The sequence below is a fragment of the Carya illinoinensis genome, chromosome 9 (genome assembly GCF_018687715.1).
Source record: "Carya illinoinensis cultivar Pawnee chromosome 9, C.illinoinensisPawnee_v1, whole genome shotgun sequence".
Classification (NCBI taxonomy): Eukaryota; Viridiplantae; Streptophyta; class Magnoliopsida; order Fagales; family Juglandaceae; genus Carya; species Carya illinoinensis.
Window position 1 is genome coordinate 31,348,580 of NC_056760.1, and position 15,704 is coordinate 31,364,283.

The 15,704-nt window shown below is 38.3% G+C and overlaps 1 non-coding gene across 1 annotated transcript; it reads right to left on the reverse strand.

Moving 5' to 3' along the window:
- Positions 1-249: 249 nt before the first annotated feature.
- On the reverse strand, positions 250-357 carry LOC122277872. Its single transcript, XR_006229181.1, has one exon. It is a non-coding gene; the product is annotated as a small nucleolar RNA R71 (small nucleolar RNA).
- Positions 358-15,704: the final 15,347 nt, after the last annotated feature.

The window sequence follows — 15,704 nt, forward strand, 5'->3', positions numbered from 1 at the left end:
GTTACTCCCTACTTTTCATGGCTTGGAAAATGAAAATCCATATGTGCACATTAGGGAGTTTGAGGAAGTAGTTGCGACTTTTCATAGTCAAAATGCAACTGATGACATTGTGAGACTAAAGTTCTTTCCTTTCTCTTTGAAGGATAGAGCTAAGAGTTGGCTATACTCTTTGAGACCACGATCTATTGGGTCATGGAATGAGATGACTCAGGTCTTTTTTAATAAATACTTTCCCCAACATAAGACCAATGCTTTAAAAAGGCAAATCTCCTCCTTTGTACAAAAGGACAGTGAGACTTTGTATCAGTCTTGGGAGAGATTTAAGGAGCTATTGAGTATGTGTCCTCACCATGGGTATGAGAATTGGCGCTTAGTAAGCTATTTTTATGAGGGACTTACACCTAGAGAGCGTCAATTTGTGGAGATGATGTGTAATGGTGAGTTCTTACAGAAAGATCCTGATCAGGTCATAGAATACCTCAATAAGCTTGCTGAAAAAACTCACACTTGGACTGGACCTAGTGCTACTGAGAGCACAAATAGGTCGCGACCTGCAGGAAACCTAAATGGTGGTGGAATTTACCATCTCAGGGAAGAAGATAACCTAAAAGCTAAGGTTGAGATACTCACTAGAGAGCTAGAGGCGTTGAAGACTAAGGACTTAAAGCCAACACACGTGGCTAATTGATGTGAACCCCAATAGACTTGCTTTGAGACCCAACAACAATACTAATCAATGCACCTTGTTGTTCCATCTTATCCCTTACTTCCCCTAACTTGAAATTTAACCTTTCAAACTTTTGTAGCATGGACTGCAACACAAAGAATGAGTTATCTACCATCCCCTTTGGTGATGAGTCATTTTTATGAGACATCATATGCTCTGCACAAAAAAGAATGTTAGAGGGAAAAAGACCTCACACGCTCGCTTACGTGTTTACACTCAAAGAATGGCACTCCACTCGTGTTTCACTCTTAATTGGCTTTTTTTTTCAAATAATAATCTCACTCTCTTGCCTTTTACCTCAAGAGTTTTCCCACTCAAGTTTTTGAAGAACTAATTGAACTAAATCAAGACAATACAACCTTGTTTTATTCTAACTAGTAATTAGGTCTAAGAAACAAGAACAAGAGAAAACACTGAAAGAATAAAATGACACAAGACTCAAGGAAATGATACAAGGGAAAAGAGTAATCACAAGACAATATATCAACTATAATGATATATGCAGCCCCTTTGAAATAAAATAAAAATTCGGATTTTTGTTTTCGATTTTTTTTCTTTTCTTTTCTTTTCTTTTCCTTTCCTTTCTTTTCTTTTCTTTTCTTTTCTTTTCTTTTCCTTTCCTTTCTTTTCTTTTCTTTTCCTTTCTTTTCTCACTATTTCAATCAAAAACAGCAATATTCAATTGTAACAATCAAACAACTGAATTCAAACACATAAAAATTGGCAAGGAAATAGAAGAGAATCAATGAAACGACACTCCAAGGAATTGACAAACTTAAAGATGAAGAAACTCCAGAAATTTCCAACCTATATAAATTTTGGCAGCCTTCAAACAAGTAACTTAGCCAACCAATGTTGATAAACATGAAACCAAAATGATAGAGTAATCTGCCAGCCCTAGGAAAAACGAATTTCTGCACTTTTTTTTTTTTTTTTGCAACCCTAGAACAATGAAACCCTAGAATTAAAGATGCAATAGATAAAAGATAGAATTACACCTGATTGGAAACCTTGCTCTGATTACCAAATGATGTGAACCCCAATAGACTTGCTTTGAGACCCAACAACAATACTGGAAAAATAACCCCAAGAAAGCCAAACTCAGGTATATGGATGGAGAATCTAGACTCGATGAGAACTCGTTCAAAGAACCTAGATTATATCAAAATCTAGACCCGTTGAAGAACCCGTCTCAAGAACCTAGATTACAAAGGAAGAACGCCACAAAGGTTTCGATTTACCTTTGATAAGTTCAGAAGTTCAAGAAGAACAAGAGGAGATAACTCAACTCTCAATAACAATTCCATATAGTCTGCCCCTCAAATGAGGTTACAATTGGTTTAAATAGACAATCCCCAAAAACCCTAAGTAAACAATGCCTCGGTACTGTAGCGTGAACAGTGCCATATGCCGCGCTACAGTAACTTCTGAAACCCAAGTCGTGTCTTCCATAGCTTGGATCAAGTGGATCAAAACTGGTTCTCCTTCTTTCAAGTCCATCATGAGTGTTGGGCTCTTGCTAGCTTGATCCCAATTGGATTGCACCAATTCTTATATTGCTCCCTTGATCTTCGTGGCTCTTAATCTTGTAATTGATCCTTAAGACTTGGTCCGCCTTGGGGCCCATCATTCCCCATCTCTTCAAAAGGATTCGACCTCGAATCTCCACCTGGATCATAGGGAAAAAAATCAGTAACGTTGAAAATAGCAAACACATGATACTTACCTGGAAGATCCACTAGATATGAAGTATCATTAACTTTATCAAGAATTTGGAAATGTCCATCCAAGCTACTTCTGTCATCAATAGGTAAATGCATTAAATCAAAAGAAATAAATGGATTAAAACCATAAATAATTTCAAAAGGACAATATGAAGTAGCAGTATGCATGATCCTATTATATGCAAACTCTATAAATGAAAAATGATACTCTCGCAAACGTTCATGTAACAATTCAATAATTGGAAAATGATACTCCCACAAACGTTCATGTAACAATTCAATAAATGGAAAATGATACTCCCACAAACGTTCATGAAACACATCTAAAGTCTTCCTTACACCAAAATGACCATTCCAATTATATGCGATATCAATGAATGGCAAACCATACTCCCAAAAGTTTTCATGTAATACACGTAAACTCTTCTTTACACCAAAGTGACCACTCCAACTATATGCAAACTTAATGAATGGCAAGTAGTACTCCCACCAATGGTCATGCAACACGTCTAAAGTCCTCTTTATATCAAAATTTCTCAACAGACCACATCCATGCACAAGCAACTCACGCATAAGACTAGTAGGCACACAAAGTCTTTTCTCTCTAAACAAGTACCAATCTAGTCTATATAAATGAGAAAATGATGCTTTCTCACGTACTCCATACACACTAGCCAAGCCATCATCATTAACAAACAAGTTCTTATCATATTGAAATCTCAATAACTTTGCATCCAAAATGAAGACAAGGACATACCTTCTTTATAATACTTCAGATACAAGATTTCTCTTACCATATGTGTACTGAATTATATGAGGAAATGTCTCAATGAATTGAACCCACTTGGCATGCATTCTATCCAACTTAACTTGTCCCTTCAAGTGCGTCAAGGACTTATGCTCTTCAAATAAAGGTTGGTTAGGGATTGTCACACCTGGCACAAGATCAATGTATTGCTCTATCTCTCTAATAGGTGGCAATCCACTAAACACACCGCTAGGAATCATGACCTCATATCCCTGCAACAAAGAGATAACAACACTAGGCAAAGATTTGTTAAGTCCGTTAGTATTAAAATTTGCCTTAGCATAAAAACTCACTTCTCTCTTTGTTGTTCTCTCACTTTCTTCGTTCTCATCTTTCTTTTCACTCTCTTTTTTTCTTGTGGTTTTAACATCACCCTCATTTCTTTCACTCTCTTTTTCCTTTACACTCTCTTTTCTTTTAATCCCTTTTTCAACATCTTTTTTTGAACTCTCAGCCTCACAATTGCTTTTCAACTCATTCTCTCTTTTTCTTGAGGTTTCACTATTTCTTTCTTCCCCAACCTCACTTTTACTCTTTCTTTTTTTATCAACCTCACTTTTCAACTTGAGTTGGTCCTCATGGACCTGTGTTGGAGTTAAAGGAGCAAGTTTGATTGTTTTTCCATCATTTTCAAAACTGTACATGTTCCTAAACCCATCATGGACCACTCTCCTATCACACTGCCACGGCCTCCCCAACAAAATATGGCCAGCATGCATAGGCTTACATCACAAAGCACCTCATCCTTGTACTTCCCAATTGAAAAAGAAACTAGCACTTGCTTATTTACCCTAACCTCCCCACAATCATTCAACCATTGCAACTTGTATGGTTTAGGGTGTTTCAAGGTAGGTAAATTCAATTTCTCAACTAAAGTAGTGGTAGCAACATTAGTACAACTTCCCCCATCAATTATCAAACTACATACCTTGTTGTTGATGTGGCATCTAGTATGAAAAATGTTCTCTCTTTGCTGCTCTATATCATCCATCTTAAATTCTGTATTGGGAGCACGCCTAACAACAAGAGACTCGCCATACTCTTCATTCTTATCATACCTATTCTGCATACTAGGCTCACGTCTCCTCCTATCTCTCTCACTTTGCAAAATTCTAATCAATGCACCTTGTTGTTCCATCTTATCCCTTACTTCCCCTAACTTGAAATTTAACCTTTCAAACTTTTGTTGCATGGACTGCAACACAAAGAATGAGTTATCTACCATCCCCTTTGGTGATGAGTCATTTTTATGAGACATCATATGCTCTGCACAAAAAAGAATGTTAGAGGGAAAAAGACCTCACACGCTCGCTTACGTGTTTACACTCAAAGAATGGCACTCCACTCGTGTTTCACTCTTAATTGGCTTTTTTTTTCAAATAATAATCTCACTCTCTTGCCTTTTACCTCAAGAGTTTTCCCACTCAAGTTTTTGAAGAACTAATTGAACTAAATCAAGACAATACAACCTTGTTTTATTCTAACTAGTAATTAGGTCCAAGAAACAAGAACAAGAGAAAACACTGAAAGAATAAAATGACACAAGACTCAAGGAAATGATACAAGGGAAAAGAGTAATCACAAGACAATATATCAACTATAATGATATATGCAGCCCCTTTGAAATAAAATAAAAATTCGGATTTTTTTTTTTCGATTTTTTTTTCTTTTCTTTTCTTTTCCTTTCCTTTATTTTCTTTTCTTTTCTTTTCTTTTCTTTTCTTTTCTTTTCTTTTCCTTTCCTTTCTTTTCTTTTCTTTTCCTTTCTTTTCTCACTATTTCAATCAAAAACAGCAATATTCAATTGTAACAATCAAACAACTTGATGGGAACCAAGGTGGAGCTACCCTTAAAGATCCCTTGCAAATTCCAGATGGGCCAATTACAAGATCAAGAGCCAAGAAGATCAAGGAAGCAATGCAAGGATTGGTGCAATCCACTTGGGATGAAGCTAGGAAGAGCCCAACACTCAAGATGGGCTTCAAGGAAAAAGAACCAGTTTTGATCCACTTGATACAAGCTATGGAAGACATGACTTAGAGATTGGGCCTATTGTTGTTAAGGCTTTCAATTTGTTTAACGGTATTTTATTATTAGTTTAGAAGAAGTGGGCTTGAGGATGCTTGGCCCACGTATGTCTTATTTCTAATGGACTAGGGTTATTTTTGGGAAGGCCTTGTATTTTTGGCCAAGGGTTTATTTGGAAAGTTAAAATTTTATGTCTTACTAGGGTTTCAGAAGTAACTGTAGCGTGGCGTATGGCACTGTTCACGCTACAGTACCCGACGCATTGTTTACTTAGGGTTTTTGGGGATTGTCTATTTAAACCACTTGTAACCTCATTTGAGAGGCAGACTATATGGAATTGTGATTGAGAGTTGAGTAACCTCCTCTTGTTCTTCTTGAACTTCTGAACTTATCAAGGGTAAATCAAAACCTTTGTGGCGTTCTTCCTTTGTAATCTAGGTTCTTGAGATGGGTTCTTCAATGGGTCTAGATTTTGATATAATCTAGGTTCTTTGAACGGCTTCTCATTGGGTCTAGATTTTCCATCCATATACCTGAGTTTGGCTTTCTTGGGGTTGTTTTTCTAGTATTGTTGTTGGGTCTCAAAGCAAGTCTATTGGGGTTCACATCATTTCGTAATCAGAGCAAGTTTTCCAATCAGGTGTAATTCTATCTTTTATCTATTGCATTTTTAATTCTAGGGTTTCATTGTTCTAGGGTTGCAAAAAAAAAAAAAAGTGCAGAAATTCGTTTTTCCTAGGGCTGCCAGATTACTCTATCATTTTGGTTTCATGTTTATCAACATTAGGTGGCTAAATTGCTTGTTTGTGGGCTGCCAAAATTTGCAGCATCTGTAGGGTTGGAAAGTTCTGGGTTTCTTGCATCTTTAAGTTTGTCAATTCCTTGGAATGTCGTTTCATTGATTCTCTTCTATTTCCTTGCCAATTTTTATGTGTTTGAATTCAGTTATTTGATTGTTGCAATTGAATATTGCTGTTTTTGACTGAAATAGTGAGAAAAGAAAAGAAAGGAAAAGAAAAGAAAAGAAAGGAAAGGAAAAGAAAAGAAAAGAAAAGAAAAGAAAGGAAAGGAAAAGAAAAAAAAAAATCGAAAAAAAAAAAATCCGAATTTTTATTTTATTTCAAAGGGGCTGCATATATCATTATAGTTGATATATTGTCTTGTGATTACTCTTTCCCTTGTATCATTTCCTTGAGTCTTGTATCATTTTATTCTTTCAGTGTTTTCTCTTTTTCTTGTTTCTTGGACCTAATTACTAGTTGGAATAAGACAAGGTTCTATTGTCTTGATTTAGTTCAATTAGTTCTGAAAGAACTTGAGTGGGAAAACTCTTGAGGTAAAAGGCAAGAGAGTGTGAGATCAATATCCAAAAAAAGCCAATTAAGAGTGAAACACGAGTGGAGTGCTATTATTCGAGTGTAAACACGTAAGGGAGCGTGTGAGGTCTTTTCCACTAATAGTTTTTTTGTGTGCAGCGCGTACGATGTCCCATAAAAGTGACTCATCACCAAAGGGGATGGCAGATAACTCCTTTATGTTGCAGGCTATGCAACAACAGTTTGAACGATTGAACATGATGTTAGGGGAAGTGAGAGATAGGATGGATCAACAAGATGAAGTAATTAAAAATTTACATGGTAGGAGAGATAGGAGGAGACGTGAACCTAGAAGAGAACATGAGTATGAAGATGAAGGAGATGGTGAGGATGAGGAAGATCTAATTTCTGAAGTTGGGATGGGTAGGCATAGAGGAGTCAGGCGTGAAAGAGGATTTAGGGGAAACCCACGGGGTCGTGATGGAGTAGATAGGGACCTTGAGAGCATCAAAATGAAAATACCATTTTTGCAAGGTAGAACTGACCCTGAAGCTTATTTAGAGTGGGAGAAGAAGATAGAGTTGATCTTTGAGTGTCATAACTATTCAGAGGAGAAGAAAGTGAAGTTGGCAGTAATTGAGTTCACTGATTATGCTATTATTTGGTGGGATCAATTAGTGACCAATAGGAGGAGGAATTATGAGAGGTCTGTCGAGACATGGGGAGAGTTGAAAGCTCTCATGAGGCGGAGATTTGTACCTAGCCACTACTATAGGGACCTCTACCAGAAATTACAAAATCTTACACAAGGGTCTAGGAGTGTGGAGGACTATCATAAGGAGATGGAGGTGGCTATGATACGGGCGAATGTAGAGGAGGATAGGGAGGCCACTATGGCTAGATTTTTGTGTGGTTTGAATAGGGAGATAGCTAATGTGGTTGAGTTACAACATTATGTAGAAATAGAAGACATGGTGCACATGGCTATGAAGGTGGAGAGGCAATTAAAGAGGAAAGGGACATCAAGGTACACTTCAGTTTCTAGCACTCCTTGGAAACCAAAGTGGGAGAAAGATGATCGAGCTGTAACAAAGGCAAAGACAGAACCACCTAAAGGAAACGATGAAGGAACTAGCAACAAACCCAAGTTGGCATCCCAACCTTCTAGAAATAGAGATATTAAATGCTTTAAGTGTTTGGGTTCAGGCCACATCGCTTCTCAATGTCCAAACAAACGTGTGATGATTATGCGTGACAATGAGGAGGTGATGACTGCAAGTGAGGATGATCGTGATGAGATACCTGAGTTGGAGGATGCTAGTGATGATGATGGAGTAGAATACCCCGTAACAGGTGAGTCCCTTGTTGCCAGGCGTGCTCTCAACACACAAATTAAGATGGATGAAGCAGAGCAACAAAGGGAGAACATTTTCCATACTAGATGCCACATCAATGGCAAGGTATGTAGTATGATAATTGATGGGGGAAGTTGTACTAATGTTGCTAGCACTACATTAGTTGAAAAATTGAATTTACCTACCTTGAAACACTCCCGACCATACAAGCTGCAGTGGTTGAATGATTGTGGGGAGGTTTAGGGTGGATAGACAAGTGTTGGTTACTTTTTCCATTGGGAAGTATCAAGATGAAGTGCTTTGTGATGTTGTGCCTATGCATGCTGGCCATATATTGTTGGGGAGACCATGGCAATATGATAGGAGAGTGATACATGATGGATTCAAAAACATGTACAGCTTTGTAAAGGAGGGCAAAACAACCAAGCTTGCTCCTTTAACTCCAAGACAGGTCTATGAGGACCAACTGAAACTGAAAAGTGAGGTTGCTCAAAAGAGAAAGAGTGAAAATGAGAGTGATAAAAAAAGAAAGAGTGAAAAAGAGATTGAGCAAAAAAGAAAGAGTGAAAAAGAAAAAGAGTCTGCTGAGAGAAAAGGAAAGGCAAAAGTGAGTTTCTATGCAAGAGAGAGTGAGGTTAAGAGAGCTTTATTAGCAGATCGCCCTATGATTTTTCTTGTCTATAAAGAGTCTTATCTTAATCTTGATGAAACTAACCAACCTCTTCCTAGTTTGGCTGTTTCTTTGTTGCAGGAGTTTGAGGATGTATTCCCAGAGGAAATGCCTAATGAGTTGCCACCCATTAGAGGCATTGAGCACCAGATTGATTTCGTGCCCGGGGCTGCTATTCCAAACCGACCAGCTTATAGAAGTAATCCAGATGAGACAAAGGAGCTTCAGAGGCAAGTTGAGGATTTGATGAGCAAGAGGTACGTGAGGGAGAGCATGAGCCCATGTGCAGTACCAGTGCTTCTAGTGCCTAAGAAGGATGGGACGTAGAGGATGTGCATTGATTGCAGGGCGGTTAATAATATCACGGTAAAGTATCGCCATCCCATTCCTAGATTAGATGATATGCTCGATGAATTGCATGGCTCATGTATTTTTAGTAAAATTGATCTTAAAAGTGGGTACCATCAAATTAGAATGAAAGAGGGTGATGAATGGAAAACTGCTTTTAAGACTAAGTATGGGCTTTATGAATGGTTGGTTATGCCATTTGGACTTACAAATGCGCCCAGTACTTTCATGAGATTAATGAATCATGTCCTACGTGCGTTCATAGGCAAGTTTGTGGTTGTGTACTTTGATGATATCCTAGTGTACAGCAAGGACTTAAATGAGCATATTGAGCATTTGAGATATGTGTTTAATGTGTTGAGATGTGAAAAGTTGTATGCTAACTTCAAGAAATGTACCTTTTGTATGGAGGAAGTTGTTTTTCTTGGTTATGTTGTTAGTACAAAGGGTATTGAAGTGGATGAAGAGAAAGTCAAGGCCATTAAGGAGTGGCCAACACCAAAGAGCGTCACTGAGGTAAGAAGCTTTCATGGTTTAGCTAGCTTTTATCGGCGTTTTGTTAAAGATTTTAGCACCATTGCTGCACCACTCACTGAAGTCATTAAAAAGAATGTTGGGTTTCATTGGGGGGCTAATCAAGAGAATGCATTTGCCACTATTAAGGAAAGGTTGTGCTCTGCACCCGTGTTAGCATTACCAGATTTTAACAAAGCTTTTGAGATTGAATGTGATGCCTCAGGAATAGGGATTGGAGCCGTTTTGATGCAGGATAGGCGGCCGATTGCCTTCTTCAGTGAGAAGCTAAGTGGGACATCCCTGAAGTACCCTACTTATGACAAAGAACTTTATGCTCTTGTTCGTGCATTAGAGACTTGGCAGCACTACTTGTGGCCTAGGAAATTTGTGATCCACACCGATCATGAATCGTTGAAGCATCTCAAGGGTCAAGGTAAGTTGAATAAGAGGCATGCTAGATGGATGGAATACATTGAGACCTTTCCATATGTCATCCGTTACAAGCAAGGTAAGGAGAATATTGTTGCTGATGCTTTATCACGGAGGTATGTGCTTCTTACTTCTATGAGTGCTAAAATGCTTGGGTTTGAATATGTGAAAGATATGTATGCCGATGATGTTGACTTTTCTGATGTGTATATGGCATGTGATAAGGCTGCATTTGGTAAGTTTTACAAGCATGATGGTTACTTGTTTAAAGAAGATAAACTGTGTGTACCTAGTTGTTCTATGCGTGAGTTATTGGTGCGTGAGGCACATGGCGGGGGATTAATGGGACACTTTGGTGTCAAGAAAACCTTAGACATATTGCATGAACATTTCTTTTGGCCTAAGATGAAAAGAGACATCAATCGCATTTGTAGCAGGTGCATCACATGTAGAAAGGCCAAATCTAAGGTTTTGCCACATGGGTTATATACACCCTTACCCGTTCCTAGTGAGCCATGGGTAGACATATCTATGGACTTTGTTTTGGGGCTGCCTAGGACAAAAAGGGGTAGAGATTCTATTTTTGTGGTTGTGGATAGATTTAGCAAGATGGCACATTTCATTCCATGCCATAAAACAGATGATGCCACAAGCATAGCTGACTTATTTTTCAAAGAGATAGTGCGACTCCATGGTGTGCCCAGGAGCATTGTTTCTGATAGGGATGTTAAATTTCTTAGCTACTTTTGGAAGGTGTTGTGGGGAAAATTAGGTACTAAACTCTTATTTTCCACTACTTGTCACCCACAGACTGATGGTCAGACTGAAGTAGTTAATAGGACTTTAACTCAGCTTTTACGCACTGTTGTTCAAAAGAATTTAAAGATTTGGGAGGATTGTTTGCCATTTATAGAGTTTGCATATAATAGGACCATGCATACTACTACTTCATACTCTCCTTTTGAAATTGTTTATGGTTTTAATCCACTTACTCCTTTAGATTTGATGCCTTTGCCTATTGATGGCAGGAGTAGCTTAGATGGACAAAAGAAGGCAGAGTTGGTGAAGTCACTTCATGAGAGGGTACGGCTTCAAATTGCCCAAAAGAATGAAAGGTTTGCTTCCCAAGCCAATAAAGGGCGACGGCGTGTCACCTTTGAACCAGGAGATTGGGTTTGGGTTCACATGCGCAAAGAAAGATTCCCAACCCATAGACGGACTAAGTTGCATCCTCGAGGAGATGGACCTTTCCAAATTCTTGAGAAAATTAATGACAATGCATATAAAGTGGATCTTCCAAGTGAATATAATGTTTCTGCTACCTTCAATGTTTCTGATCTTTCTCCTTTTGATGTAGGTGAAGATTCGAGGTCGAATCCTTTTGAGGAGAGGGGGAATGATGGGAACCAAGGTGGAGCTACCCTTAAAGATCCCTTGCAAATTCCAGATGGGCCAATTACAAGATCAAGAGCCAAGAAGATCAAGGAAGCAATGCAAGGATTGGTGCAATCCACTTGGGATGAAGCTAGGAAGAGCCCAACACTCAAGATGGGCTTCAAGGAAAAAGAACCAGTTTTGATCCACTTGATACAAGCTATGGAAGACATGACTTAGAGATTGGGCCTATTGTTGTTAAGGCTTTCAATTTGTTTAACGGTATTTTATTATTAGTTTAGAAGAAGTGGGCTTGAGGATGCTTGGCCCACGTATGTCTTATTTCTAATGGACTAGGGTTATTTTTGGGAAGGCCTTGTATTTTTGGCCAAGGGTTTATTTGGAAAGTTAAAATTTTATGTCTTACTAGGGTTTCAGAAGTAACTGTAGCGCGGCGTATGGCACTGTTCACGCTACAGTACCCGACGCATTGTTTACTTAGGGTTTTTGGGGATTGTCTATTTAAACCACTTGTAACCTCATTTGAGAGGCAGACTATATGGAATTGTGATTGAGAGTTGAGTGACCTCCTCTTGTTCTTCTTGAACTTCTGAACTTATCAAGGGTAAATCAAAACCTTTGTGGCGTTCTTCCTTTGTAATCTAGGTTCTTGAGATGGGTTCTTCAATGGGTCTAGATTTTGATATAATCTAGGTTCTTTGAACGGCTTCTCATTGGGTCTAGATTTTCCATCCATATACCTGAGTTTGGCTTTCTTGGGGTTGTTTTTCCAGTATTGTTGTTGGGTCTCAAAGCAAGTCTATTGGGGTTCACATCACAATCTCTAGCCGACCTTTATTTGAAGAGCATATGTCCATGATGTACTTGAAGGGACAAGTTAAGTTGGATAGAATGCATGCCAAGTGGATTCAATTCATTGAGACCTTTCCTCATGTAATTCAGTCCACACATGGTAAGAAAAATTTTGTGTTTGATGCTTTAACAAGAAGGTATGTCCTTGTCATCATTTTAGATACAAAATTATTGAGACTTGAATATGATAAGAAATTGTATAGACTAGATTGGTACTTGTTTAGAGATAATAAACATTTTGTGCCTAATAGTTTTATGTGTGAGTTGCTTGTGCTTGGAGCACATAAAGGTGCTTTGATGAGACATTTTGGTGTAAAGAGGACCTTAGAAGTGTTGCATGACCATTGGTGGGAGTATTGTTTCCCATTTATTGAGTTTGCATATAGTTGGAATGGTCCCTTTGGTGTAAAGAAGAGTTTACGCGTATTACATGAAAACTTTTGGGAGTATGGTTTGTCATTCATTGAGATCGCATATAATTGGAGTGGACATTTTGGTGTAAGGAAGACTTTAGATGTGTTTCATGAACGTTTTTGGGAGTATCATTTTAAATTGTTACATGAACATTTACGAGAGTATCATTTGACATTTATAGAGTTTGCATATAATAGGACCATGCATACTACTACTTCATATTGTCCTTTCGAAATTGTTTCTGGTTTCAATCCATTTATTTCTTTTGATTTAATGCATTTACTTGTTGATGACAGAAGTAGCTTGGATGGACATTTCCAAATTCTTGATAAAATTAATGATACTTCATATCTAGTGGATCTTCCAGGTAAGTATCATGTGTTTGCTATTTTCAATGTTACTAATCTTTTTACCTTTGATCTAGGTGGAGATTCGAGGTTGAATCTTTTTGAGAAGAGGGGGAATGATGGGCCCCAAGGCTGACCAAGTTTTACGGATCAATTACAAGATTAAGAGCCACAAAGATCAAGAGAGTAATGCAAGAATCGGTGCAACCCAATTGGGATGAAGCTAGCAAGAGCCCAACACTCATGATGGGCTTGAAAGAAGGAGAACCAGTTTTGATCCACTTGATCCAAGCTATGGAAGACACGACTTGGGCTTATTGTTATTAAGGCCTTTGACTTATTTATTTCATTAAAAGAGCTTATTTCATTAGTTTAGAATAAGTGGACTTAAGGATGTCAGCCCACACATATGTCTTATTTCTAATGACTAGGGTTTTTGGGAAGGCTTTGTATTTTGGCCAAGGGCATATTTAGAAAGTTATTATTTAAAGTGAACTAGAGTTTTAGAAGTACTGTAACTCAGCACTGTTCACGATACAGTACCCGCGGCTCACTTAGGGTTTTGGAGATTATTATTTAAACCACTTGTAGCCTCATTTGAGACGATAAGTCATTATTGAACTTGATGAATTTTATTCATTGTGAGTTGAGTTTATCTCCTCTTGTTCTTGATTGAACGTTTGAACTTATCAAAGGTAAATCACAACCTTTGTGGCATTCCTCCTTTGTAATTTGGGTTCTTGAGACGGGATTTCAACAGTTCTAGATTTTTATATAATCTAAGTTCTTGAAACAAGATCTCATCGGGTCTAGATTTCTCCATCCAATAGACTTGTTATTGGCTTTCTTGGGTTTGTTTTTTCAATATTGTTGTTGGGTTTCAAAGCGAGTCGATTGGGATTCATATCACATCCGATGAATTATCTGCAAGAAACCCCCGTCTTTTATCTCATTCTTTCAGTTGAAACCCACATACACCTTACCATTGGTTTCTGTCAAGCCCAAGATGTGTAACAAGCCCCCAAGCTTCACATCTAGCCATGTTTAAGCTTCTAGCTAGAGTTAAAGGGCAATAATCAACATACACATGATTATTAATCTCTAAACCATGTTTTCTGGTTAATTTCTCTTTTAATATTCTTTCTCACCTTTTTTCCTTGAAACATGTTGCTTTTATTGTTGCTTTTCATCATTCTTGGGTTGAATTAGACGATTAGTCTTGATCCAAGACATGTCAATTGAAGCAAGGCCATGTAGATGACCAAGTCACCGCAAATCGGCCACTAGAAGCCCCTTCATGTGCATTGAGATAAATCGGCCCCTAGCCCACACCTTCCGCTATATTTTCGCAACAGAAATCTCACTACAAACACTCCACATTAACTCACCTAGCTCGCTGATAGAATCCGACGAATTGGCACCCAGACACCTGTCTTTTATTTCATTCTTGCAATTGAAGGCCACATACACCTTACCATTGGTTTCGGTCAAGCCCAAGAAGTGTAACAATCTCCCAAGGTTCACATCTAACCATGGTTAAGCTTATGACTTAAGGGCAATAATCGAGTTACACATGATTATTTATCTCTAGACCATGTTTTAAGAGTAATTTACCTTTTAATATTCTTTCTCACCCTTTTTATCTTGACCTAATTGTTTTCATTGTTGTTTTCCACCATTCTTCGATTTAATTTGAATATTAATATTGATCCAAGGCATGTCAATTGAAACAGGGCCATGTAAATGCCCAAGTCACCGTAGATCGCCACGTCGGTGCACCTTCATGTGGGCATTGCAACAAATCGGCGCCAAGCCCATGCCTTTTACACCATTTTCTCATTGGAAACTTCACTATTTACACCCCACCTTAACCCTCCTAGTTTAGTTCTAGCATCCGATGAATTAGCTGCAAGAAACCGCCGTCTTTTATCTCATTCTTTCAGTTGAAGCCCACATACACCTTACCATTGGTTTCTGTCAAGCCCAAGATGTATAAAAGCCCCCAAGGTTCACATTTAGCCATGTTTAACATTCTAGCTAGAGTTAAAGGGCAATAATCAACCTACACGTGATTACTGGGTTGAATTAGGCGATTAGTCTAATTTCTATTTTAATATTCTTTCTCACCTTTTTTCCTTCAACCTTGTTGCTTTTATCGCTATTTTTCATCATTCTTGGGTTGAATTAGACGATTAGTCTTGATCCAAGATATGTCAGTTGAGGCAAAGCCATGTAGATGACCAAGTCACCACAAATCGACACCTAGCTGCCCCTTCATGTGTATTGCGACAAATCGGCCCCTAGCCCATGCCTTCTGCAATATTTTCGCAAGAGAAATCCCACTACTTACATTCCACATTAACTCGCCTAGTTTGGTAATAGAATCCGACGAATTGGCACCTAAACACCTATCTTTCATTTCATTCTTGCAATTGAAGGCCACATAGACCTTACCATTGAATGCCGTCAAGCCCAAGAAGTGCCCCCGAGGGTTCACATATAGCTGTGGTTAAGCTTCTGACTTGAGTTAAGGGCAATAATCAACTTGCACATGGAATATTCATCTTTAAACCATGTTTTGAGATTTACTTCCCTTTTAATATTCTTTCCCAACTTTTTTATCTAGACATTATTGTTCTTGTTGTTGTTTTTCATCATTCTTAGATTGAATTAGAAGATCAGTCCTGATCGAAGACATGTGAAGTGAAGCAAAGCCATGTACATGCCCAGGTCACTGCAAATCGGCACCTAGGTGCCCCTTCATGTCTATTGCAA